Source organism: Choloepus didactylus, chromosome 9, assembly GCF_015220235.1.
Source record: "Choloepus didactylus isolate mChoDid1 chromosome 9, mChoDid1.pri, whole genome shotgun sequence".
Lineage (NCBI taxonomy): Eukaryota > Metazoa > Chordata > Mammalia > Pilosa > Megalonychidae > Choloepus > Choloepus didactylus.
The window spans coordinates 99,883,357-99,911,178 of record NC_051315.1 but is presented as its reverse complement, the minus strand read 5'-3'; positions in this window follow the sequence as shown (position 1 = coordinate 99,911,178).

Genomic DNA, 27,822 nt, shown 5'->3' with positions numbered 1-27,822 from the left:
TAAAATAGGGTAGGAATACCTAGGACGCATTATTAGTGATGACTGGAGACAGTACATGGAACGAATCTATACGGTTTGAGTGTAGTGAGTGCCTCAAACATAAGTGCTCAATTATTTAGTGTTATCCTTGTAAAAGTTACATGTCTGTGTACGAGAGAAAGAAAATTCTCTTTTTCTGTGACTGTGTTATTATTGGGATTATTTTCTGTGAAGGTGTTATTATTGGGATTATGGTTAAACGTACAGCTATCCAACTGAAATTAATTAAAGCATGCAGGTTAGAACCAAGAAGCAGTTGTGTATCAATTAAAATGAATTCAAGGGGTTAATAATGTCCATTAGAGATCATTGTTAACTCAGAGGCAGGGCTTGGACTAGCATGGGGCAAGAGAAGTGCCTCAGGGGATAGCTTTGAGGCCTCTTTTCCAGCATCCTGCAAGCCAACCCTGAACTTGCGTAACAGTGGGTGTGAGAACCCTCTTAAATTTTGCTCCCAGGTGCCTCACCTACCTTCCCTTAGCCACGCCCCCTCCCCTGCCCTGTTGGCAGGACCCTGCCTGGCTCATTAGTAACTGTGCCCTGCCCTCTCCCTGGGGTTTTCTTCCACATTCGTACTACCTGGAGACCCAGCAGCCACCGTTGTCAGACTTCTTTGACTTCCCAAGGAATTCCCAAATAGATCATTACAGGATCTGGCATGTGAAAGGGAACGAGGTGCTTCGAAGACTATGCATTTTTAACGACAGAGATGATCTAATGTTTAGTCATCAAACAAGTACACAGAGGGACTTGCTAACATTTCCCCTGTTGAGGGTAACAAGTCATGAACTCGTTCTCGCTCATAGCGGAGCCACAGTAAATGCTCAGAATAGCAAGCAGGAGCGTTTCTTACTGACTTGTCAGGAACAACACAAGGGGCTGGAAGACAGCAGTCACCATCAAGAACTAGCAACAAGGGGGAGATTGATGGCAGCTGGTGGTCACCCTCCAACATACATATATTTCTTAGATATTGTTTTTCAAAATGTCTGAAAAAGCGAGGTGCTTTCATTATGCAATTCATTCAACCCCATTCACAATCTAAATCATTTGTAAACATAACCTGATAATAACTATTGCTTTTATTGGATTAATTGGTGTTATTTGATAAAATCAAACAAAGTTAATTTTTTTTTTTTTTTTTTGGAAAATGGAAATATATTAGGAATGTGTTTGGTTACAAATAACAGAAAACCCCAACTCAAGGACTTTAAGCATAATGGTTTATCTTTCTCATATAACAAGATATTCAGACTCAGGCAGTTCCTGATACTGGTTCACCTCCTTAGTTTGTCTTAGTGTTTCCCTCATAATCACAATATGGCTGGGCTGCTCCAACTATTGAGTCTGTCTATAAGGCAAAAGAAGGAGGGACAATGGAAGGGTGGCACAACCATCGCTGTTCCCTTTTATGAGGAAAGCAAAATCTTCCCCCAGAACATTTACATCTGTTGACCAGAACTGTGCCTCTGGTCATCCCTGACTACAAGGGAGGCTGGAAAGCATGCATTTAGCTGAACATAATTTCACTCAGAATATTAGGATTCTGGTAGCAAATAAAAAAGAGATTTGGACATTGGGTGGATAATCAAGAGCATTTATCACAGGGGAAAGAGTGTTTCCCTAAGTAGTGATGAAATGGGTAGGTGTCCCTCCAACACTGATCAAGATTTGAAATAACCTTGTGGAGATGAAGTCTTGCAGTGGAAAGAATGCAAGCAGTCTGGACTAGCATTCAATTTGCCACTGGTTGCTTTTTGATCTTCACGAGGTGCTTTAATCTCTAAGCCTCAGAATTTTTATCTGAAAAACAGGAATAATAATCTATGCTTTTAGCATTTTAATTCTACCTACATCATGGAGCTGCTGTGTTGATCAAGTATAACAGCAGATACAAAAGTAACTTTGAATATATAATAATCTTCCCAGATGTAAAAGGATAATTCAGAAGATAGTTCAATTGCTGTGTCTTGGGAATGAAGGAAATTGGAAACAAAATAGACTTCTCTTAGAAGCAAGAGGAAATGACAGTGGGAAAACCAGATCTTCTAAATCCAATTCTTACCAACAAGAAGGTTACCAACTGATGAAGCGGAAGTGACACCAGAGGAAACAACCCCATTATCTTAGAGTAAACAGGAATCAGGTAAGTGGATGTGATCAGATGGAACTGGCTTTAGGCTTTAGGAAGCCATCTTCAAAAAGTTAAGAAAAAAGATAGCCCTTGATCTGTGGCAATGCTTCTCAAATGGTAACATGCATACGAATCACCTGGGGATTTTGTTAACACGCATATTGCAATTCAGTAGGTCTGGTGGGGCCTGAGATTCTGCATTTCTAACAAGCTCTCAGGCCTTGTCAAAGCTGCGGGTCCTAGGACCACACCTTGAGTAGCAGTGATATATCTATATCACTGAAATGGAAGCTGACCCAACAAGGACAGGCAGTTTTCAAAATGGAAATTCTGACAATATATTAGTGAATGACCCTGATGAGGAAAAACTGTAAGGAATCTAAAGCTTCTGCCTTGTCTTGAGCTTTTTGAGCTCCCTCTACAAGCTCACCTTCTAAAGAATGTGCAAAAGTTGAAAAGAGAGACATATACCAAAGACAATTATAAACAAATACATTACTATGAAGTGAGCTATGCGATTTGAAAATTAATTAAAATGAAAAAGCAATGCGAGGCATGGTAAAAGAGACCTTGCCCAATGTATTTTTCTTATGAGGATGGTTAAAGGAAAGCTTTAGGTTCTTCACTTTAGGTAGATGATATACTAATAAAGGATGACCATGAAGGAGGAACTTCTAGAGTCTTGACGCCACTTAACTCTGCACCCAGAGAGTAGGACTTCGAGACTGGCAATCTCAGGACATACAGTGACAGGAGAAAGCAACATTCTAGGTTTTTGAGGAGACTATAGGGTGCACTTGGCAGCTCCAAGTGAATTCAAGTGTTCCAGTACTGGTGGCTTAACATATCTAGGAAGTAAGAGCACTTTTTAGAGGAAATTCTTCTGGAAGAGAATTGGAAAGGTGTCAGGGAAATGAAAATAGGTGAATTTCCTATTTTTTAGACAGATATAGAAAGTGAATTCTGCAAATCCTGGCACTAGTTCTTAGCAAAAGTCAAGAATTATTTATTAATCTGATGGCTCATATAAACCCAGAATGGAAAGGCGCAATCCCCAGCAACAAGCATCTATGCCCCATGGTGGAGTCAGGCCACAGAGCAAAATGTCCTTATTGGATTGATGACCCAGTCAGAGGCAAAGAGATTGTGGACCAGTATATCTAAGCAAAGTAGCCAGTGAAGCCTTTCATGGTATCCTCATGACAAGATGACAAGGTATGGAATGTGTGATAGACTAGTCTGTGGATTTATTATAGGTGAATGAATGCTACACCTAAAGGGACTCTGATGGAGTTCCACTTAAAGGGTGGTCCTCAGCATTCCAGCCTTGTTTGCATACACTGCTTTCAGGGATTTAATGGGACAAGGATAGGGTAGTGGCTAAGCATGCAGGCTTTGCATTCAACCACTGGGCCTTACTCTTAAGGAGCTCTGTGGCTTAGGGGAGTTACTTAACATCTCTGTGCCTCAGGTTTTTTTAAATGGGTATATGATAGATACCTAACCCAGAGAATTGATGTGAACAAGAAATAATACATGAAAAGTACTCAGAATAGTGTCTGGCACACACAGCAAACTTCACACATTTTATACAAGTTCAATTATGTGTTAGCATGTCAGACTTGAGGGTGGCATGGAGCTGAGAGGGATAGCAAATGTATTAGATGATCCTAAAAAGATTTATGATAGAATGGAACCTTGATCTAGATATGACAAGGTGAAATGTAATAAGTGTACACAGAAAGTCCTGTACTTGGGGTCAAAATAACAAGTATAGAATGAAAGAGGTTTATTTTTAGCAGCAGTACATGTGAAAAAAATGTTTTTAGTTGATCGTAAGTTTACTACAAGTCAATCACGACATGCACTACAAATAAATTGTGTTAATAGAAATACAGTGTTGTAAACAAAGGGAGACTATAGTCCCACTCTGCCTCTGCACTGGTTGAACCACACTTGGAATATAATAACTTCCATTTTAGTCAGTTTTCTTCAAAGGGAACCTTGAGAAACAAGCATACCCAGACAAACCAAAAATTTACAGGGGGATGAACTCATATCTTAAGAGGATTCTTTGGAAGAACTGGGGATATTTGGTCTAAGGAAGAGAAGACTCAGAGGAGACAATGACAATTGCCTCTATATTCTTGAAGGACTGGCATATAAAAGACAGAAGAGAGGTACTTTAAGGGTTCCGGAAGACTGAACAACGCCCATCAGAAAGAAGTTAGAGGCCAAGTAGACTTCATCTCAGTCTTAGGAAAAAGTGAGTAAGAACTGCCTGGAAATGGAATGGCCCTCTTTGAATGGAGCAGGGGGTGGTCCTGCTCATTGGAATGCTAAAGCCATGGCTGGTGGGACAACCCCTGGTGAAGGATGTTGCCAATGAAGGAGTCATGCAATGGGGAAGATGTGGTTACCAATGCACTGGTGGCCCATGGGCCAAATTTGGTCCACAGTTGTGTAGTTTTCTTTCTCTTGCAAAATTTTTTTTTCTTTAGAACTTGGATTCCTTGTCAGCATTTAAAAAGCAGGAGATTACACATTAAAATATAGATTTCTAACTTCCCTTGAGAAAACCAGAAGGTCTGGCAGCACCTGGGGCCTGTACACCATCATGGCTACAGAGGGCTGGAGCTGAGGAGCAGCTGTCTCCTTTCAATGAAGTGGGCCCACTCAGTGCCCACCATCCTCACCTGGCTCACCTAAGCATCGAGGTTACCTGTCTAGACTGTAGGCTTTGAGTCTGTGGTTCATGTGCTCCGGGGTATCTCCTGACTCTGTGGATTTAGAAATTTCCTTAATCAGTTTTGTCCTGCAGACATTCTAAGAAGTTGTTTAAATCTGCAGAAAGTTGGGTGAAATTCAGATACCCAGAGAGACTAGGTTTGCACTATAACTGAGAGGCCATGGGAAATGTAGTGGGTTGAGCTGTTCCCCCCCCCAAAATAGAGGTCCTCCTGGAACCTGTGAATGTGACCTTATTTGGAAAAATGGTCTTTGCAGATATAATTAAGTTAAGGATCTTGAGATGAGACAGATCATCCCGGATTTAAGGCCTATCCTAAACAATGACATATGTTCTCACGAGACAAGGGCAGAGGGACATTTGAGACACAGAGAAGGCAAGTGAAGACAAAGGAAAAGATTGGACTTATGCTGCCACAGGCCAAAGGAGTGTCAGGAAAGGCAGGGAGGGATCCTCCCCTATTCTTCCTAAGGAGCAGGGCCCTGTCAACACCTTGACTTCAGGCTTCTAGCCTGCAGGACTGTGAGAGAATAAATTCCTGTTGTGTAAGCCACCAGGCTTGTGGTAACTCGTTACCGCAGAACAAGAAAGCTAATGGGGGAGGATCTATTCCAACCAGTTCTGGGTTCTGGTGGTTGCTGGCTTTCTTCGCTTATGGGCACTTCACTCCAGCCTCTGCCTCCGTAGTCACAGTGCCTTCTCCTCCTCTGTTTTCCGTGTGTCTCTTATAAGGATGCTTGTCATTGGATTTAGGGCCCACCTGGATAATCCAGGATGACCTCATCTTAGTATCCTCAATTACATCTGCAAAATACCCCAATATTCACAGGTTCTGGGAATCAGGATGTGATACACATTTGGCAATGAGGGGGGTAGTCACCATTCAACCTGAAACAGAAAGCGTGCTGGCAGGATGGAGAATATGGAAGAAAAATATAGCCCAGTGAGTACCATTACTTCCCTTTATGACATGTAGTTATGCAGTAAGCGTTTATTGAGTATCCATTTATCGAGTTGGGTATGGTGCCAGGTGCCGGGGCTGGTGATGCAAATACGAATAAAACATGGACAGGTTCTTGCCCTCGAAGGGCACAGTTGCTCTTTATCATCAGTGTTAGCTTACAAGCAAGGGACTCTGAAATTTGAAATCCAGTTTTGTTGGGTTCAAATCCTGTCTCTCTTACTTCTAACCTCTGTGATCTTGTGCAATTTATTTAACCTCTTAGTAAAATAGTGATAATGTCAGTAATATCTATTTCCTGGCATTGTTTTGAGGATTAAGTAAGACAATCTCCTAGGAACACTTAGTATAGCATTCATTGTTTAGTGAGCATTCAATAAATTATTCTAAACTCACTCCATTCAAATACCTATAAAAGGAACAGCTAAATGAGAAAGGAAGTTTCCTTTGCACACACACACATGCACACACGTTCTGACACACTCACATTGGTCTATGATCTTCCTTTTCTCCTCTCCTCCTTCTTCCCCTCCCATCTCTACCTTCTCCCCTTCCTCCTCCTTCTCTGTCTGTAACTTTCATGGTTGTATTTCTTCAATATTTTATTGTGAATATTATCAAACACATGGCACGGTTGAACAATTTTCCTATGAACAACCATATATCCACTACCTAGATTTTACCATTAACATTTTACTCTACTTGCTTTATCACATATCTACTCATCTATCCATCTGCATGTAACTGAAAATATATTTTAAAAACATTTTTATTATGATACTGTCTTTGCCCCATCGGCTATTTGGAAACGTATTTCCTAATTTCCAAAACAATGAGGACATTACAGTTGTCTTTTGGTTATTGATTTCTGGCTTAATTCCTATTGTGGTCAGATAATATATTCTACATAATTTCACTGTTTGGAATATATATTGGCAAAATATATGGTCTATTTGGTAAATATTCCATGTGCCCTTGAAAATAATATATTTTCTATAGCATTAGGTGCCATAGTTACATTTGACAATTAGGTTGTCAAGTTGATGCTCAAATCTTTTTATTTTTACTGATTTTTGTCTGCTTGTTCTATCAGTTACTGAGAAAAAAAAAAAGGCATGTGAAACTTTCTCATTATGATTGTAAATTTTTCTATTTCTACTGGTTTTGCTTATCATTTTATGGTTATATTAATAGGTACATATGAAGTGCTATAGCTTCCTGGTGAATTGACCCTATTATGATATGAAATATTCTTCTTTATGTCTAGTTTAGTTTATTAGTTTAAAGTCTAATTTGCGTAATAGTCATAGAGTTATACCAGCTTTATTGTGGTTGTATTTGTATGGGTTATCTTTTTTCTTTTCCTTTCACTCCCAACATTTCTTTTTCCTTATGTTTAATAAGTATCTCTTATATGTGGCATATACTTCAGATGAAGCATTAGAAATTATCAATATTAGACCATTTCTGATCTGCAAAAATGGTATTTTCATTATTCTTGGGGCTTGTTTATTGTTCGAGCACTTTATCTTTTAGTTTTTTAGTTGGACATTTTAGTCTATTTACAATTATTGAAATAATTGAAATATTTGATTTAATTCTACCATCTTACTATTTGTTTTCTATTTTCCCCACTTATTCTATTTTTTCTCTCTTGTCTTAGCTGATTAACATTTTAAATTATTCTTTTAGTGGTAATCCTAGAAATTATAACATTCCTCTTTAATTTGTGAAGAACAAAATAAATTAGTATTTTTACTATATCCTGGACAATGCAAGAGTTAGATTTTTTTAACTCCATTTATTTCTCTCTCTACTTTTGTGCTATTTTTGATGTATATTTTCATTCCATGTAATCTTAAACCTCACAGACCTTATTAATATTGTTTTATAGAGTCAATGTAAATATTTTTCTGCATATTTATTCTTTCTGTGCTCTTGCATTCCCCCCTTCATTTCCATGCCTTCATCTGGTGTCATTATCCTGCTCACTGAAAACCTCTCCTCAGTATTTCTGTTATGTGGGTCTGCCCCCTACAATGTTTATTTATCTGAAAATACCTTTATTTAACTTTCATTCTGAAACTACTGGGTATAAAAATCTAAATTGATTGTTATTTTCTTTCAGCATTTTGAAGATACTGTTCCACTGGGTTCTACTTTCAATGCTTCTGTTGAGAATGCAGACTTCAGTCTTATTGATGCACATTTGAAGGTAAAGTATCTCTTTTATCTAAATGCTTTTCAGATTGCCCCTTTGGCTTTCAGCAATTTTTCTATGATTTCCCTAGAAATAGTTTCATTGTTTATATCCATTTGGGGTTTCGTAGCCTTTCTTGGTCAATGGTTTTTGATGTCTTTTATTCAATTTTGAAAAAATTCTGAGTCATAATCTCTTCAAATATTCTTCTGTCCCATTCTTTCTCTTCTTCTGGAATCCAGTGATATATATGAGAGAACTTTTCATCTGGCTCAATTTCCCTTTTATTCTCTTGTTTCTTATTTCCATTTTTTTTTCTCCCTATGCTTTAGTCTGAACATTTTCTTCTAACCAATTTTCCAGGTGATTAATTCTCTCTTTCTCTGTATCTAATCTATTGTTAAGCATTCCATTAAATTTTTATTTTCGGTTACTATGATTTTTAGTTCAGAATTTCCATTAAATACTTTTTATTGTTTCCAATTCTATGCTGAAATGCTCCATCTGATCATTTAATTTCCTGATATATTAATGACAGTTATTTTAAAGTCTATGTCTGATAAATGGCAATATCTGAATTTCCTGTGGTTCTGTTTCTAATATCTGTTTTTTAAAAACTTTTAACTTTGAAATACTTTCACACTTACAGTGCAGTTACAGAAATAATACAAACCCCATACTCAGAACTCTAACATACCCTTACCCCCTCCCTAGATCCCAAGATCCACCAATTTTAATATTTTGCCATATTTACCGTATCATTCTATCTTTCTATCTATCTATCCATCCATCCATCCATTTTCTGAACACTTGTGTGTAGGTTGCATTCATCATGATCCTTGAACACTTGTTACTGCCATGTACATTTTCTAAGAACAAGGATATTCACATATGTGTCCACCTTAAGTGCAGTTATCAAGTTCAAGAAATTTAATATTGATATAAAACTTACAGTCTATATTCCATTTTTTCCCCTATGTTCCAATAATGTCCCTTTAGCCTTTTTTCTTACCTTGTTATATCCCATCCAAGATCATGCATTGCATTTAATTTTCTTTGTCTCCTTAGTTGCTCTTTCTATTTTTAATTGTGAGAATATATATGATATATATATATAGATATATATTTAATTTTATTTTGAAATAAATTCAAAGTGACAGGAACAGTTGCAAAAACAATACAAAACTCATACAAAGAACTCCAACATACCCTGACCCCCCTCCCCTGATACCCTGATCCACCAACTTTAACATCCTGTCACATCACCACTTCTTTCTTTCCTTCCCTTTCTCCCTCCCTCCATATCTATCATCCATCATCTATTGCTCTGTCTTCTGAACATATGAGAGCAGGCTGCACACATCCTTGAACAAACAATATAATTCACATATACATTTCCCATGAACAAGAACATTCTTTTATGCATTCCCATTAAGCTCAGCTAAGAAGTTCAAGAAATTCAACATTGATACAAAGCTTACATTCTATATTTCCTTTTTTTTTTTTTCCCTATGTCCCAACTGTGTCCCTTTGAGCCTCTTCTCCTCCATCCTCAGATCCCATCCAGGATCATCCTTGGCATTTAATTGTCATTGCCTATTTAGACTGTCTTTTTCTTTTTTTTCTCAATTGTGGAAACATATATACAGCCTAAATCTTCCCATTCCAACCCCTCCCTAGCATTCCATTAGTGGGATTAATCACATTTAGAATGTTGTAATGCTATCACCTTCCCACCATCCATTACTAGAAATTTCTCTTCACCCCAAACAGCAACCCTACACTCATTTCTTAACTCCCCATTGCCCCTTCCCCCACTTCTTGTAACCCATACTCTGCTTTTCATTTCTATGGTCATATTCTCTGGTAATTTCTTTGTGTTTACTGTGGGGCTTAAATTCAACCTGTTAAATCTATAACAATCTTGTTTTTCTTTGATACCAACTTAATTTCAATAGGACACAAAAACTATGTTCCTATACTCCTCCATTCCCCCACCTTTATGTAGTTCTTGTCAGAAATTACATATTATACACTGAGTCCAAAGCGACTGATTTGTCATTAGAGTTCATGTATTTTATATCCTGTAGGAAGTAAATAGTGGAGTTACAAATCAAAAATTATTGACTTCTATTTGTATTCCGTTGTGGTCAGAGAATGTGCTTTGAATATATTCAATCGTTTTTTTTTTAAATTTATTGAGGCTTGTTTTATGTCCCAGCATATGGTCTGTTCTGGAGAAAGATCCATGATCACTAGCGAAAAGTGTGTGTCCTGTTGATTTGGGATGTAATATTCTATATATGTCTGTTAAATTTTTCTATATCTCTCTCTCCTTTTTTTGTTTCTCTGTCGGTAGGGTTCCCTTTAGTATCTGAAGTAGGGCAGGTCTTTTATTAGCAAAATCTCTCAGCATTTGTTTGTCTGTGAAAAATTTAAGCTCTCCCTCAAATTTGAAGGAGAGTTTTGCTGGATAAAGTATTCTTGGTTGGAAATTTTTCTCTCCCAGAATTTTAAATATGTCATGCCACTGCCTTCTCACCTCCCTGGTGGCCGCTGAGTAGTCACTACTTAGTCTTATGCTGTTTCCTTTGTATGTGGTGAATTGCTTTTCTCTTGCTGCTTTCAGAACTTGCTCCTTCTCTTCATTATTTGACAGTCTGATCAGAATATGTCTTGGAGTGGGTTTATTTGGATTTATTCTATTTGGAGTTCACTGGGCATTTATGCTTTGTGTACGTATATTGTGTAGAAGGTTTGGGAAGTTTTCCCCAACAATTTCTTTGAATACTCTTTCAAGACCTTTACCCTTCTCTTCCCCTTCTGGGACACCAATGAATCTTAAATTTGGATGTTTTATTTTATCTATCGTATCCCTGAGATCCATTTCGATTTTTTCAATTTTTTTCCCCATTCTTTCTTTTGTTCTTTCATTTTCCATTCTGTGGTCATCAAGGATGCTGAGTTGTTGTTCAACTTCCTCTAATCTTGTATTATGAGTATCCAGAGTCTTTTTAATTTGGCCAACAGTTTCTTTTATTTCCATAAGATCTTCTATTTTTTTATTTACTCTTGCAATTTCTTCTTTATGCTCTTCTAGGATCTTCTTTATGTCCTTTATGTCCTGTGCCATGCTCTCGTTGTTTGATTTTAGGCCTTTGATCAATTGTGCCAAGTACTGTGTCTCTTCTGATCTTTTGATTTGGGTGTTTGATATTGTCTGATTTTATCATATGCTTTAAGATTTTCTGTTGTTTTTGGCCTCCAGGCATTCGCTTTACTTGATAGGGTTCTTTCTGGATATAATACCAATATCTAATTTTTCAGATCTACAGCTTAGTGGCATATTCTTTATCTAGCCAGCAGATGGTGTCCACGAGTCACCTATTCCCCTCAAGTCAGTTCTCCCCAACTTTGTCTTTGTGGCGTGTGGGGATCTGATTCTTGTGGGGTTCAATTGGTGCACTAAGTTTGGGTATGTTGTTGGTGCTGTCCGCCCTGAATGTGGGGCATGTGTCTGGATGGTTAGGGAGACAGGGCACCTTTAATAATCAAACCTCCCAGGTGTTCCTGGAGATTTAAGGCTGTTACAAGAGTCTAAGCCTTCATTTCAGTCTTGCCACAGATTGTCTCTGCTGCTGACCCACAAGTCTTTGGTATTGGTGTAGGGTCCCTAGGATTTCTGAGAGGGTCCCAGCTGTGCTCTTCCAGGACCTCTGCTGAGGGAAGGCTATGCCACATCACAAGTGCGCACCAGCCTCCAGGGAAGCCCTGGGTTGCTGGGGCATGCAGAGGCGTTCCCAGCCTGCTATAAAGATGGTTGAAAGGGTTGTGGTAATTTCCCCCTTTTCGCACAGCTCCGCCTTCCCAACTCTGGGACAATTAGCTGTGTGTGCACTAAAGGCCACTGTCCATGGCCGATATTGTGGCGTGCATGTGGCACTGTGGGAAACACTCTTGGCGCAGCTCTGGGCTCTGGTTCCGTCCCCGGGCAGCAGTGTCTCCAGCCCGCTGGGGAGATATCTGCAAGGGGTACAGTTTCTTTCTCCTTTTGGCTCCCCTTTATCCCCCTGGCCCCAAGATAATCAGGAGCAGGTGTGGGGAGGGCTATCCTCCACGCCAGACACCGAGGCATTGGCTACAGCCTGCTCCTGCAGTGCTTTACTGCATGGTTCTCACTGCCTTATCTGCAGCTGCTCCCAGGTTTTTTTTAAAAAGAACTAGTCCATCTCCAAACGCCAGCCCGTGGTTTCCCCACACCACAGTGCAGCTGCCGGACTTTCACTCGTTTCAGAATGCAGACTCCCGGTTTCACCAAATGCAAGGTCCCTGTGGATTTAGCAGACCTTGTCCAGCTGGTGCATCGCTGGAACTGGTGTTCTGGGTCACTTTCTGGGTTTTATCTAGTATTTTTCATGGAGGTGTTTTTTTTGCCCTGTCTCACCTAGCCACCATCTTCTCCTGATATATATTTATATATCAGAAATTTCCTATGTCAACCACTCCCCAGTGTGCCACTCAATGGGATTCATCACATTCACGATATTACAGTACACTCACCATGTTCCATTACTAAGACTTTCTTATCTCCCCAAACAGAAAGACAATATATATTAACTTCCCATTTCCCCAGCTCCCTGCCTCTGGCAACCTGTACTCTAATTTCTGTCTCTATGAACTTGCATATTCTCTGATATTTTCTTCATAGTTACCATCAGGCTTAAATTTAACAGTGTAAATCTATTAAACCTCCTTTACTTTGATACCAAATTAACTTCAAGTATACAAAAACTATGTTTCTATACCCTTCTGTCTCCCACCTGTATGTTAGTTCTTGTTACAAATTACATGCTTTTACATTAGGAGCCCCAAACCACTGATTTATCATTGCATTTTATGCATTTTCTTTTCAGATCTTGTAGGAAGTAAAAAAGTGGAGTTACAAAACAAAAATAGGCACTTGTATTTACCAATTTTATTATCCTCACTGGAGACCTTTATTTCTTCATGCAGCTTTGATCTACTGTCTATTGTCCTTTCCTTTCAACCTGCAGAACTCTCTTTAGCATCTCCAGTAGAACTGGTCTAGTGGTGATGAACTCTCTTAGCCTTTACTTATCTTGGAGTGTCTTAATCTCTTCCTCAGTTTTGATGGACAGCTTTGCCAGATATAGAATTCTTGGTTGACAAATTTTTGCTTAAAGCATTTAAAATATGTTTTCCCACTGCCTTCTTTCCTCCATAGTTTCCAAGGAGAAATCAGCATTTAATGTTATCAAGGCTTCCTTTGTGTATAATAGGTTGCTTATTTCTTGCAGCTTTCAGAATCCTCTCTTTATCTTTGGCACCCAAGAATTTGATTATAGTATGCCATGCTGTGCATCTATTTGGGTTTATCATGTCTGGCATTCACTGAGTGTCTTAAATATGTATATTCATGCCTTTCATTAAATTTGGGAAGTTTCAGCCATTATTACTTTGAATATTCTCTCTATCCCCTTTTCTCTTTCTTCCCCTTGGGACCTTCACAATGTGTATATTGGTAAGCTTGTTGGTGTCCCACAGATTCTTTGAGCGTCCACAGTTCCAGTTTACTTTTCTGCATTCTTCTTCTCAGGTTGGATGATTTCAATTGTCTTAGCTTTGAGTTCTCTGGTTCTTTCTTCTGCCAGCTCCAATCTGCTGTTGAATACCTCTAGGGGATTCTTAATTTGTTATTGTGGTCTTCAGCATTGTCAGTTTCTTTAAATAATTCCATCTCTCTATTGATTTTCTCTTTGTGTTCATCTGTTGTTCTCCTGATTTCCTTTAATTTTTTGTTCATGTTTTTCTTTAGCTCTTTGAGAATATTTAGGACCATTTTTAAAAGTCTTTGGTATGTCCCAGGTTTGGTCCTCCTCATTTGTGATTTCTCATGCTTTAAGCTTCTTCCTTGCTTGGGCCATGTTTTTTAGTGTGTTTTGTAATCTTTTGTTGAAACCTGGACATTTTGACATTTTGATATGTTATTTCTGGAATTTAGATTTTGAGCTATCTGCTCCTTAAACTTGTATCCAGCTAGCAGATGAAAGAGCTTTCCTTGAATGGCATGAGCTTACAAAAAAAAAAGGGCAGAGGATAGGGGAAAAGAAAATACATTTCTCAGTCTTTGCAGATTGGCCTGTGTAAGTGCTCTCCTTCAGGGCTTATCCATATGATGGTTTAGAGAATTGCTCCAGGCAAAGCACAGGGTCCTCCCTGAGTCTTTCAGGGTGTGCCTCTTGAATTGGGGATCCATGTGTGTGGCCCTAGGAATTCCCGTTTACATGGATACAAATGTCCCCCCTCTTCCCTTGGAAAGTTTCCTCAGGGTCTCAGACACTACACTGTATTTTCTACAGCCAACAATCCCTTGCCCCAGGCATCTCATTGACTACTTTCCCACAGCGGTTCTGTCTGAGAGCTCTGTAAACTGCCTTCTACACACAGAGCAAGTTCTGAATTAGCAAATCCCTCCTGCCATCACCAGACAGATTTGGCCAGATGTACATGCTCCCAATCTGTGCAGAAGTGTTATTCTGCTCTCTCTAAAACAGGACCAGGCATCTGCACTAGGAGAGCAAGCTGACTCAGCACTGGGCCTGTAAGGAACGGGGGAGGGTCCAGGATATCTTACTACTTTTAAGTGGCATTTTCTTAATTTGGCACTTGCCTTGTTACTGCAGTCCTTTAACTGTTCTCTGGAGCTTTGAGAAAGATGTTTCTGCCAGTTCTTGCTGGTTGTTCAATGCTTCTGTAGGGGGGTGGAGCCCTGAATGGTCTCACTCCTGCATCTTCATTGAGGTAAGACCCGTCTTCTTTTACTTGGAGACAATAACAGGGCCTGTCTCATTCTCTTGTTATGAGGATTAGTAATGTGATGCAAGGGAAGCACTTAGTAAGAGCTCAGGAAATCCCAGCAGCTTCCATTACCATATTTTTTGGTAATCTTGTTTTTTTGAAATCTTGGTTTTGGTACAATTTTCCCCTTTTTATACCTGCTGTTTTTTTTTTTTTAAATTAAATTCAGTTTTATTGAAATATATTCACATACCATACAATCATCCATGGTGTACAATCAACTGTTTACAGTACCATCATATAGTTGTGCATTCATCACCCCAATCTATTTTTGAACATTTTCCTTACATCGGAAAGAATCAGAATAAGAATAAAAAATAAAGTAAAAAAGAACACCCAAATCATCTCCCCCCATCCCACCCTATTTTTCATTTAGTTGTCCCCATTTTTCTACTCCTCCATCCATACACTAGTGAGATAGTGAGAGTACCAGCCCCAAGTTTTTCACAATCACACTGTCACCTCCTGTAATCTACATTGTTATACAATCGCCTTCAAGAATTAAGGCTACTGGGTTGGAGTTTGATAGTTTCAGGTATTTATTTCTAGCTATTCCAATACATTAAACCTAAAAAGAGTTATCTATATAGTGCATAAGAATGTCCACCAGAGTGACCTCTCTACTCCATATGAAATCTCTCAGCCACTGAAACTTTATTTCTTTTCATTTTGCATCCCCCTTTTGGTCAAGAAGATGTTCTCCATCCCATAATGCTGGGTCTAGATTCATCCCCGGGAGTCACATCCTGCATTGCCAGGGAGATTTACACCCCTGGGAGTCAGGTCCCATTAGCGGTGAAGGCAGTGAGTTCACCTGTTGAGGTGGCTTAGCTGGAGAGAAAGAGAGAGCCACATCTGAGCAACAAAGATATACCTGCTGTTTTTTTTTTTTTTTTTTTTTTCATTTTTATTGAGATTGTTCAGATACCATACAATTATCCAAAGATCCAAAGTGTACAATCACTTGCCCCTGGGTACCCTCATACAGCTGTGCATCCATCACACTTAATTTTTGTTCAATTTTTAGAAACTTTTCATTACTCCAGACAAGAAATAAAGTGAAAGATGAAAAAAGAAAAAAAGAAAAGGAAACTCTAATCCTCCCCTATCCCTAACCAACTCCCCTCAGTTGTTGACTCCTAGTATTGATATAGTACATTTGTTACTGTTTATGAAAAAATGTTGAAATACTACTAACTGTAGTATATAGTTTGTAATAGGTATATAGTTCTTCCCTATATGCCCCTCTATTATTAACTTCTAGTTGTATTGTCACACATTTGTTCTGGTTCATGGAAGTGATTTCTAGTATTTGTACAGTTGATCATGGACATTGCCCACCATAGGATTCAGTTTGATACATTCCCATCTTTTGACCTCCAACTTTCCTTCTGGTGACATATATGACTCTGAGCTTCCCCTTTCCACCTCATTCACACACCATTCGGCGCTGTTAGTTATTCTCACATCTTGCTACCAACACCCCTGTTCATTTCCAAACATTTAAGTTCATCCTAATTGAACATTCTGCTCATACTAAGCAACCACTCCCCATTCTTAAGCCTCGTCCTATATCTCGGTACCTTATATTTCATGTCTATGAGTTTACATATTATAATTAGTTCCTATCAGTGAGACCCTGCAATAATTGTCCTAATGTGTCTGGCTTATTTCACTCAGTATATTCCCCTTGAGGTTTTGTCATCAACCCATTTTTTTTTAATATGGTTTTGTTCACTCACCATACATTCCATCCCAAGTAAATAATCGATGGTTTTCTGCATGGTCATACATTTATGTGTTCACCACCTTCACCACTATCTATATAAGAGCATCTACATTTCTTCCACAAGGCAAGAGGGAGAGTCAAAGAAGGTAGAGAGGCAAAAGAAAGAGGAAAAAAAAATGACAGCTAGGAAGTAGCAAAAGGAAAAATAACCTTAAATCAAAGTAGAATAAAGAATCAGACAATACCACCAATGTCGAGTGTCTAACATGCCTCCTCTATCCCCCCTCTTATCTGCATTCACCTTGGTATATCACCTTTGTTACATTAAAGGAAGCATAATACAATGATTCTATTAGTTACAGTCTCTAGTTTATGTTGATTGCATTCCTCCCCCAATGTCTCCCCATTTTTAACACCTTGCAAGGTTGGCATTTGCTTGTTCTCCCTCGTAAAAGAACATATTTGTACATTTTATCACAATTGTTGAATACTCTAGATTTCACCAAGTTACACAGTCCCAGTCATTATCTTTCCTCCTTTCTTGTGGTGTCTCACATGCTCCCCACCTTCCTCTCTCAACCGTATTCATAGTTACCTTTGTTCAGTGTACTTACATTGTTGTGCTACCATCTCCCAAAATTGTGTTCCAAACCACGCACTCCTGTCTTCTATCACCCTGTAGTGCTCTCTTTAGTATTTCCTGTAGGACAGGTGTCTTGTTCACAAAGTCTCTCATTGTCTGTTTGTCAGAAAATATTTTGAGCTCTCCCTCATATTTGAAGGAAGCTTTGCTGGATACAGGATTCTTGGTTGGTGGTTTTTCTCTTTCAGTATCTTAAATATATCACACCACTTCCTTCTTGCCTCCATGGCTTCTGCTGAGAGATCCACACATAGTCTTATTAAGCTTCCTTTGTATGTAATGGATCGCTTTTCTCTTGCTACTTTCAGGATTCTCTCTTTGTCTTTGACATTTGATAATCTGATTATTAAGTCTCTTGGCATAGGCCTGTTCATATCTCTTCTGTTTGGAGTACGCTGCGCTTCTTGGATCTGTAATTTTATGTCTTTCATAAAAGATGGGAAATTTTCATTAATTATTTCCTCTATTATTGCTTCTGCCCCCTTTCCCTTCTCTTGTCCTTCTGGGACACCAATGATACGTACATTATTGTACTTTGTTTCATCCTTGAGTTCCTGGAGACGTTGCTCATATTTTTCCATTCTTTTCTCCATCTGCTCCTCTGCGTGTAGGCTTTCAGGTGTTTTGTTCTCCAGTTCCTGAGTGTTTTCTTCTGCCTCTTGAGATCTGCTGTTGTATGTTTCCATTGTGTTTTTCATCTCTTGTGTTGTGCCTTTCATTTCCATAGATTCTACTAGTTGTTTTTTTGAACTTTTGATTTCTGCTGTATACATGCCCAGTGCTTCCTTTACAGCCTCTATCTCTTTTGCAATATCTTCTCTAAACTTTTTGAATTGATTTAGCATTTGTTGTTTAAATTCCTATATCTCAGTTGAAGTGTACGTTTGTTCCTTTGACTGGGCCATAACTTTGTTTTTCTTAGTGTAGGTTGTAATTTTCTGTTGTCTAGGCATGGTTTCCTTGGTTATCCAAATCAGGTTTTCCCAGACCAGAACAGGCTCAGGTCCCAGAGGGAAGAAATATTCAGTATCTGGTTTCCCTGCGGGTGTGTCTTAGAAAATTGCTCCACCCTTTGATGCCTTGGGTCACTGTGCTTTTCCGCCCAGCAGGTGATGCCTGTTAGCCTATAATTCTTGACTGGTGTGAGGAGGTGTGGCCGTGTTCCCCCAGGCTCTGGGGTCTGGTTCTGAATGGAAAGGGCCCCACCCCTTTCCTCCTAGAGAAGACAGACCCCTCAGGTGGAGGTCATTAGCATTCCAATGGTCTCGCTCTCTGCTTGTGTTGTCTCCACTCTTCCCCGAGTCACAGACCTGGAAACTGAAAATGACTGGGGCTTTCTCCACTGAGCCGAAAAAGAAACAGATAGTCCCCTTCAGACCCAGTCCAAGGCGACCCTCTGGCTCTCCAAGGTCAGTCGTCACCCAAAGCTTCTGTCTGTTTTTTGGGGATGCATACCTGTAGTGAGCAGTTCACACTCACTACTTAAAACCCCAGTTGGAGCTCAGCTGAGCTATATTCGCTTGCTGGGAGAGAGCTTCTCTCTGGCACCACGAGGCTTTGCAGCTCGGGCTATGGGGGAGGGGGTCTCACGACTTGGTTCCGCCAGGTTTTACTTACAGATTTTATGCTGTCTTCTCGGGCATTACTCCCAATTCAGGTTGGTGTATGATGAGTGGATGTTCTCATTTGTCCCCCTGCAGTTATTCTGGATTATTTACTAGTTGTTTCTGTTTTTTTGTAGTTGTTCCAGGGGGACTACTTAGCTTCCACTCCTCTCTATGCCTCCATCTTGCCCCTTATACCTGCTGTTTTTGAATGAGTGCTGGACATTAAGCATAAGAAATTGTAGAGTTAGTTCCAGGCTCTGGATTATGTTCTATTTTTCCAGAGATGATTTCCTTTTTTCCTTCTAGAAGGCAGCTTGACCAGGGGCAGATCCCCTTACTCTAATCAGGGATTGTGATATTTCAAAGCCATTCTTCAGTTCTTGAAAGGGGTAATCCATTCCTATTCCCCATCCCCACCCTGGCTTGGCAGATTCCAAACTCTACCCTTTATACCGTAAGCCTTTTGAAGTTGCTGATTCATCTGCTCATCTTCTCACATTTTTAGGTGCAACTTCTGCTCAGTTCTCATCCTCAGCTTTCTACTCAGGTTCATAACCTCTCAGCTTTCACTTAGGAAATTACTTCAGTGGGGTAAAACCTTGCTAAATGTGAACTCATAGCTCTGGACTTTCTTTCTCTCCAGATTCTAGGATTGGTGGGTTCTTGCTGTATTGTTATTTCTTCACTACCTTCATCGTGAATTTATTTTTTTTTGAATTTTTAGTTTTTTTTTTCTCATGAATTTTTAAAATATATTTTGTCTAGATTTTCTAGTTGTTCTCAGAGGGAGGGTTGGTCTAATACTACTAGACCACTTTTGCTGGAAGCAGACATCACCCAATCACATTTTTAAAAGCTCTTTCTAGTGGATAACTAGTGCTAGGAATACAGAGCTTTAAGAATGCTCACTGTTAGAAGCCATGCTGAATCTTATGTTCACTTTGATTTTTAGCCCCCAAATTGCTTATTATCTTTTCAGATCATCAATGCATAGGTCCACACAATTTTTTCTAGTTCTTTTGATCTTCTTTATTTAGAGAAAGTCTGCCCAGTAATCTAGTCTGCCATATTACCCTCATTATTTTTTTTTAATTTAAATCTCTATTCATTAACATGTCACTTGCAAAAAGGCAAGAATCATATCTCATTCATCCTTATAACCCCAGACTCCAGCCTAGTGTTTAACATAATATGTGCTCAATAATTGCTGAGTTGACACAACTATGTTAACAGAACTATGAAGAATACCTGGGCATATCTTGGTGGGTCCACCAGAACGGAAAATATGAAGCTCAGTTTTGCCATTTTAGAAACCAAATGATTAAGTTTACAAAGGTGAGATTCTGTGTCTAGAGATATTGATTCACACCAAGCAAATTTACAAGTAACTAATTTATATAAAACAACATAGTTTGATTAGTGCGTAATGGGAGACACAGCTGGAATAAAAATGAATATGTATTATACATTTATGTATAATATATGCTTTAAAACATATATTATGAATGTTATATATATTTTCTCAAGACTAGACTAGATGAGTGCCTTACCCTTCATTTTTGCAGTTGAAAGGGGGTAAATGATGCTTCGATGCCCACCTCACAATGCTTTCACATCCTCTCCCAACACTCATCTCTTCCTCCTGCTTTGTAATTCTCAAAGGTTGTTCTAAGAAAATATGGTCATTTCATGTAGGCCTTTCCCAAGCTATGCATGTATGACATGCTCTTCTCCCACCTGCTTTGGTGTTGGTCATTATTTGGGAAGGTGGGAAATCTTGTTTGATGAAGGCCATGTGGCAATATATATAAATATATATATTTCTTCTTCTTTTACCCCTTAGTGCTTGACTTCTCTCTTTTATCTAATGTTAATAGTTTTCTGTATTAATGTTTCTAGATTTTATTGTATTTATTCACACTTCTACTTTGAAGGAAGAAATAATAAAGTATGTAATAAATAAAAATCAATACTACTTGTTTACAAAGGGCAATCTCAAACATGTCAGTCTACTCAGAAGACGAAGTTTCAGATCAGAAAGTTGCTATGGTGAAGACAAATTAGAAAGGGGAATTTCGAGGTTGCCAAACACTTTAGGCTACTAAAGTAGATCTCTTTTCATTGTAAGTGATCTTCAAAGGTCACTGAGTGCCCAGATACCCTTTGCCCCAGGACCTTGTAGAAGAAACTCTTATTTAACAAACACTTTTATTCTCCGGCTTTCCTTTTGCTGGTGTTGTTAATAGTCCCCAGAAATTTCTGTTATTACATCACTCCGTGAAATGTTACAATATTCAAGATTACAGTTTTCTTTTAAAATGTAACACATGAAAGTGTGGCTGTTTCCTGATAGACTGGGAAGTACTGTATTTAAAAACAAATATTATCTCCAAATCACTCTGTAAAGTGGGTTCTTGACAATGTGTCCATATACTTTGTGTAGATTTTGCTAATATTAATTACAGAGATTTTTGCTAGGAGCGTTAGAAATTTTTACTTTATTTCAACCACATTGGACATCATTTGTGGCCCTATCAATTCCTCTTGTCTAAGCCAACCTGGCAGAAGCCAGTTTTGTACTAGGGTGTCCAAACAATACTGGAGAAAGAGTAATATTACTTTTAAATTTTATTAAAATATTTCATATATTCTTTAATGATTTTTTAAATTAACAGTTTATGTGTACCACAACATATATTAGATTCTCTATAGGGTGATCAGAAAAATGTCCCCTGGGAATTTCTAATCTCAAAGGACAGCAATGTTGCAAGTGAACATGTAGAAAAAACTGAACAACAGAAAATGATTTAACACAAACAATCTCAAATATCAAGAACTTCTATTGCAGTAAAAGCAGAGGATATGTTAATTTGTGGCACAGGGAGTGAAATTTTCATTTGGACAAATGGGTGGAAGGAATGAGCATCTCTGAGCTATATGGCCACATGGCCTTCATCAAACAAGATTTCCCACCTTCCCAAATAATGACCAACACCAAAGCAGGTGGAAGAAGAGCATGTCATATGTGCACAGCTTGGAAAAGGCCTACATGAATTTTCTTAGAACAACCTTTGAGAATTACAAAACAGGAGGAGGAGATGAGTATTGGGAAAGCATTGTGAAAGCATTGTGAGGTGGGCATCGAAGCATCATTTACCCCCTTTGAACTGCAAAAATGAAGGGTAAGGCACTCATCTAGCCTAGCCTTGTGAAAAGCAATGCCCAGTATTAAAAACTGTGACTTGGCCCTACTCTTTTCACCAGTCTGAAAGCACTTAGAAGCATCCTTTTGGTAAAGAAAACTCAGTGAAATTCAAATGAGCAACCAGTCAGCAAAAAACTGCTAACATTATTAATCTTCCAAACTCCCCAGATCTATCATACACATAAAAACTCATCATTGGGCACTTGTAGAATAGGTATCCCTCACTTAAAGGAATGGTTCTTGTCAGCAAAGTTTGCAGACAGGGACTTTCCGTCAGATCAATCTTATTCTCCCATTGATTTCCATTACAAAATTGGAGATGCAATTTGCTGTTCAATCCCATTAGCTGTGTACCAAACTCTGAAAACGGCATGTTTAAAAAGAAAAACTGATAATATTCTGATAAAATATTGGCAGTGATATTTAATATATTAATAGTAACACTGTGCTGTATTCAACATGTCACAACAAAAAATGCTTGGGATAATACATAACACAGTCCCACAAACTGTGCCTTGAGTACCATAAGTGTAATAATCTCTACTACATTAGTGACTTAATTTCTCACGCCTCAAAACTGTCTTGGCATTTTAATCAGCAATGTAGCCAAAGTAATTCTTCTTTTGATTATTAAAAAACTTCTCTCATTCTCTACTCACCTCCTTCCCATTTTTTTTTTTTTTTTTTTTTTTGCCCCAAAACCTGGAATAGCTTGTGATGGTATTTTTAGATGAGGGAAAATCAGCCAACCAGGCTCAGTTATATAGGATTATTATACCAGGGCCTGCTGGGATTTCCCCATCATTGGAGGAACTGAGCATCTGTTGGAAGAAATGTTACAAAAGGCAGTAGTGGAACTAAGAAAGTTGGACTAGATACTTCTAAATGTCTTTTCTAACTTCTGAGATAAAGTACTATGATTTGACTTTGGTAATGTGTCTGGTTTTAGCATGCTATTTTCAACCTATGCACTTTGCATAATATATGTTAAATGACCGAATGGTTTGCATAACATATGTCGAATGAATGATTGAATTTAAATGAAGATTTTGTTCTTCCTTAGAGGATACTGACACTTCTAAGTAGCTGAGGTTGGAAAAGTGATTTTGGATGTTAATCTCCATAGGAATCATGTGCCATAGGTCATAATGGCATTAAAATGTTCAACATTGTAAGGTCTGGGCAGGGCATTCTTGATAATGAACTTCTGCTGAGTTCTTGAATTCCTTCCCTTTGTCATGATGGTAAATGAATTTTTGTTAAGCAATAAACCACTTGAGTTAAAGGGAAAAAGCAAAACAACATGCCCATCACCAACAATGCACCAGGTCCCCCTTTTGCTCCTTTTTTATGACCCACTGCAATGTAAAATACAATATTCAGGATTGACCTCAATGTTTTCTTTAAAATAATTTTTTTTTTAAATTAAAATATACCCACAATTCTGAAAATTCAATGGCAAGTTCCGGATGCTTTCAGGGAAGATTAGCAGGCTACTTGCCAAGAGTTTTTGGTTAATTCACTGAGTCCAGACATTTTTTTAGTCCATCATGTCTAGATACCTCAACATGTCAGTGTCTGCACAATTAATCACACCTAGGGAGAAAGACTTGTGCTAACTGAACTCACAAGGAACATGTGCGTAGCTAAAATGTCTTTATAGTAATTGACAATAACTTCTAGAACTGTCCCAGTGACAAGGCTCCTCTGGTAATAACCAGCACATTCTTTCCTTGCAGGCAGAACAAGTGGGAAGCAGAAAGCACACACAGAATGAAAACAAAGAGAGATGTGTATGTTTGAGGACTATTTTATCCAGAACATGAGAGGCCTGATGAAGCTGCCATTTTTTCATCAAACAACTCTTTGGTGGCCACAAACATGTTCTTCCAGATTCAAGCTGTGTCTCTCAGACAGGCCTGTTTACCAACTTCTGACACTTGTTTTCTATGATGCAGCCAAAGCATGCACCTTAAATTCTTACACTGCTTCTCTATAGTAAGGCTGTGAGGGGATGCAAATGGCATTAATACATGAAAGTATTTATAATGTTATGACCACTTATAAATTAGTCCCTATTCAAACAGCCCTTCTTAACACCTGGTTTATCCACCTCCCTCACCCTTCTCCCACCCCTGCCCCTGCTCCAGTAATGGTGTAAACATTTACAATACAATGCAATCTCTCACAAAGTGAAATGATAAATCTTGGAAAAGCTGTAAAGCTTCATGATGTCAGTGAAAGTGAGGTTGGTAAAGCCACCAGGAAATGAGAATCTGTAGAATTAAACTAAGAAATGAAGAGAAAATCAACAGGGATGATGACTATATTGAGGCTTCAGAAGAGAATACTTTGAATATCAAAGAATTACTTGAGACCCTTGCGAAAACTGATGAAGTCCTCAAACACTTTTACAAAAATGACTCTCTTTTTGATTATGCTGTAAAAGTCAAACAGGAAATAAAGTGTTGTAAGGTACTTCACATTTTGTAGAAAAAAATTAAGCCAGCAATAATCTACTTGATTTATTATTTGTTCATTCTCAGATTAGCACATCACTATAATTACAACATAAATTTTATTAAATATAGAACAGAATAAATGTATTTTAATAACATTGAATTTTATTTCCAAATAAAGTCTCAAGGAAACCTTTTTCCCCTAATTGCTCTGAAATTTGGTCCCTGTTTTAATTAGATGTACTTTGATGGGCCACCAATACTAATCACCCTTGGATAATAACGATTTACTACTGAATGGTGGAAATGGTGGAAGCAGTACACCCTGAAGTCTTGATTGTGTCCATTTGTGTATTAAATTTTTATCATTTTATTCTTAAAATATCCTCATTTCTTGGGGATAACTTATGTACTCTTACATATTTCTTATAGGATCACATCCAAAGGGTGATATTATGAAAAATAGTATCAGTGTCTCCTAAAGCAATACATGGGGTCTGCCTTTGGAGTCAACTTGGAGTCAGACCTATATCTGAATCTCCTTCTACCATTTAATAAACATATGGCAAAGGGCAAATTATGTGCCCTCTCTGAACTTTAGTTTCTTCGCTTGTAAAAATGGGGTAATGATACCTCCCTCACAAACGTGAAGATCAGATGTGAATGTGTATAAAATGCCAGGTACGGAGAAGGCATTCAGTATGCTGTAGTTACAACCGTGCTGTTTATTTTTAATTTGTTTGACTGCCAATGTTCCCTTGTGATCTTAATTTGTTGATTAATTTGTACATTTGGATATTTTGCATGTGTTTTGCTTTGTGAACTTAGGGTCTCTAGGCTATAAAAAGTAGCTAAATATGAGTAATATTGAAAATGTGCCTTTAGGAATGAACGCCTTGTTGCGTAAATCTCTTAGAATGAATTCTGAAATATTCTCTAAAGCTTTGCAAAGAGGTTAGAATGGGGTTTGCAAGACTGACATTGTAAACGTTTGGTCAAGAGTTCTTCCGTAAGTTGGCTGGCTGACGGTAAAGTGGGAGAAAGCCTCAATGGAAGCCCCCCTTTGTCTACCTGAGCAATATTTAGAAACAAATCTTGACTTAAAACCAGGAAACAGTTTTTCACCATGCACAACTTGTGCAAAGCAGAGGCGTGGATTTGCTCAGATGTTCCTGGATTTGAACCCCTGCTCAGCTGCTTCATGGTTGTGTATTTCTAAGTTTGGGTTTCTTCATCCATAAAGTTGGGGATAATTAAAATACCTCAGGGTTGTTGTGAGGATTAAATGAGACTGCATACAAAGTGCTTATGTCCTCATACAGTAGTCTGGCACATTATCAGTGTTCAATAAATGGTAACTAGTATTTGTAAAATCTTCAGACTCACAAGTTAACAGCTATATCATATTTGGTTCAAACAGTAATAGTGTAATACAAAAATAAAAATTAAGCTCACTTGAGTCTCAAACTTCAATGTCCTATCCCTCCCTTCTCCCCAACAAACACAATCAGAATAGCCTGAGGAGGAAGGAGGGACCTTATAACAAATTGGAGAGGGGCTTCCATGTCCCCTCCATCTCTAAGATTCTTTATGTTCCATCATGGGTCCTATTAGTTGAGCTAGTATTTCGTTTACTCAGGTAAAGTCAGGAGATAATTATAGCTAACATTTAGTAGTCACCTAATGCCAGATACTATGCTAGGTGAGCTACAAATGTTATTTTGACTCTTTGTAACAACCAGGCAGGGCAGATGTCACTATCCCTGCTTTGGAGATGGGAAGGCAGAGGCTCTGAGCCAGTAAGTTGCTCAGTCATGCAGCTAGTAAGTGGCAGCACCAATGACCATAAGGATCAAGGTGAGTTAATGCATTAATTAGGATGTGATGGTTCTAAGTGATTTTCTACATCTGGCCTTTCAGAGAGGTAGAGCTGCCTTCTTACACCGGCTTTAACGTATATGTATGCTGTCATGATATAACTTACTCCTGTTTGACTTTTGACCTTTTTACACATTTATCACCTACCACCATGAATGTGTACACATAGTAATAAATGCACTGTGATCCTTACAGACTTCATGCAAATACATTATAGTATATGCACCAATTATACAATAGATGGCATGCTATAAATCTCCCCACATTACAGGCACTAAAAAGTAAATAATCTAGACTTTCCTCAATTCAAGTAACTCCTATTTAATTTAACCTTGCAAACACTGAACTTCAAGTCATACTCATTCTAGAAAGCAGAGTCTTTCAAATATTGTGATATTGATCTCACATAGTCAGGAGGGAAAGGTGAGGAGAATGATTAAGGAGAACATGATTCTTTCACTATGGGAGACTGACGTTTCTCCATCTTTGAATAAGTGCCGAATTCTACAATCACTCCAAAAGTAGAAATTCAGCTCACAGCGCATTTTGGGGAAGCTTGAACACCACTAACCATTTAAGGTCAAGCAAACAATTAGTCAACGCTAACAACGTGTGTTGTGCAGAGTTTTCATCTCAGAGATAACAGGTTCTTTATCTCCCTATCTCCACATCCCAGCTCTACAGCACAATCCTGTTCCTGGGCTCACTAATCATAGCTCTGCACAGACACCATCGCCCGCCTTTGAAGGACAAGTGGCGATACCACCTGGTGAGCCTCACGTCAAAGCCCGTAGGCGCGCCCCAGCCTGGGACCTGCGTCTACCCGGGGTCCCTCTATTCTCGTTAACACACTCAAGCTAAATGCTGCCTTTCAATCAACTCGAGTCTGCCAGGCCGCCTCTTCTCCCGTTCGGGGTCAGAGGGCAAAAAGGGGTGGGCGGCAGCGGCGACGCGCACGTGGCGACTCGCGGATCCGGGCGGGCACAGCACGCAGCGCGCGGCGGGGCGGCGCACCACGCTATCTCCGCGCAGCTCCCCTTTGTTCTAGTCCATTGTGTGACAGTTCCTCCTTCCTTCTCTGCACCCTGGCAGCCTGAGGGGAACTTGTAAAGGGGCTTTTTTGGTGCCTTTTTTCCCTTTTATTTTTGAGTAAGCGATGACCTCCTTTGCTTTGCCTTTCTCTCGCGGTTCTTCGCCTCCGTGCCTAGGAGGGAGGCGGAGCGCAGCGTCATCTCCCCTCCCCCGCCCCCCGACGGCTTCTGCGCGACTCTCTCCACCCCGCTCCTCCTGCAGGAGGCAGCCTAAACCCAGTTCTCGGGACTTTCACCTGCCGGCTGCC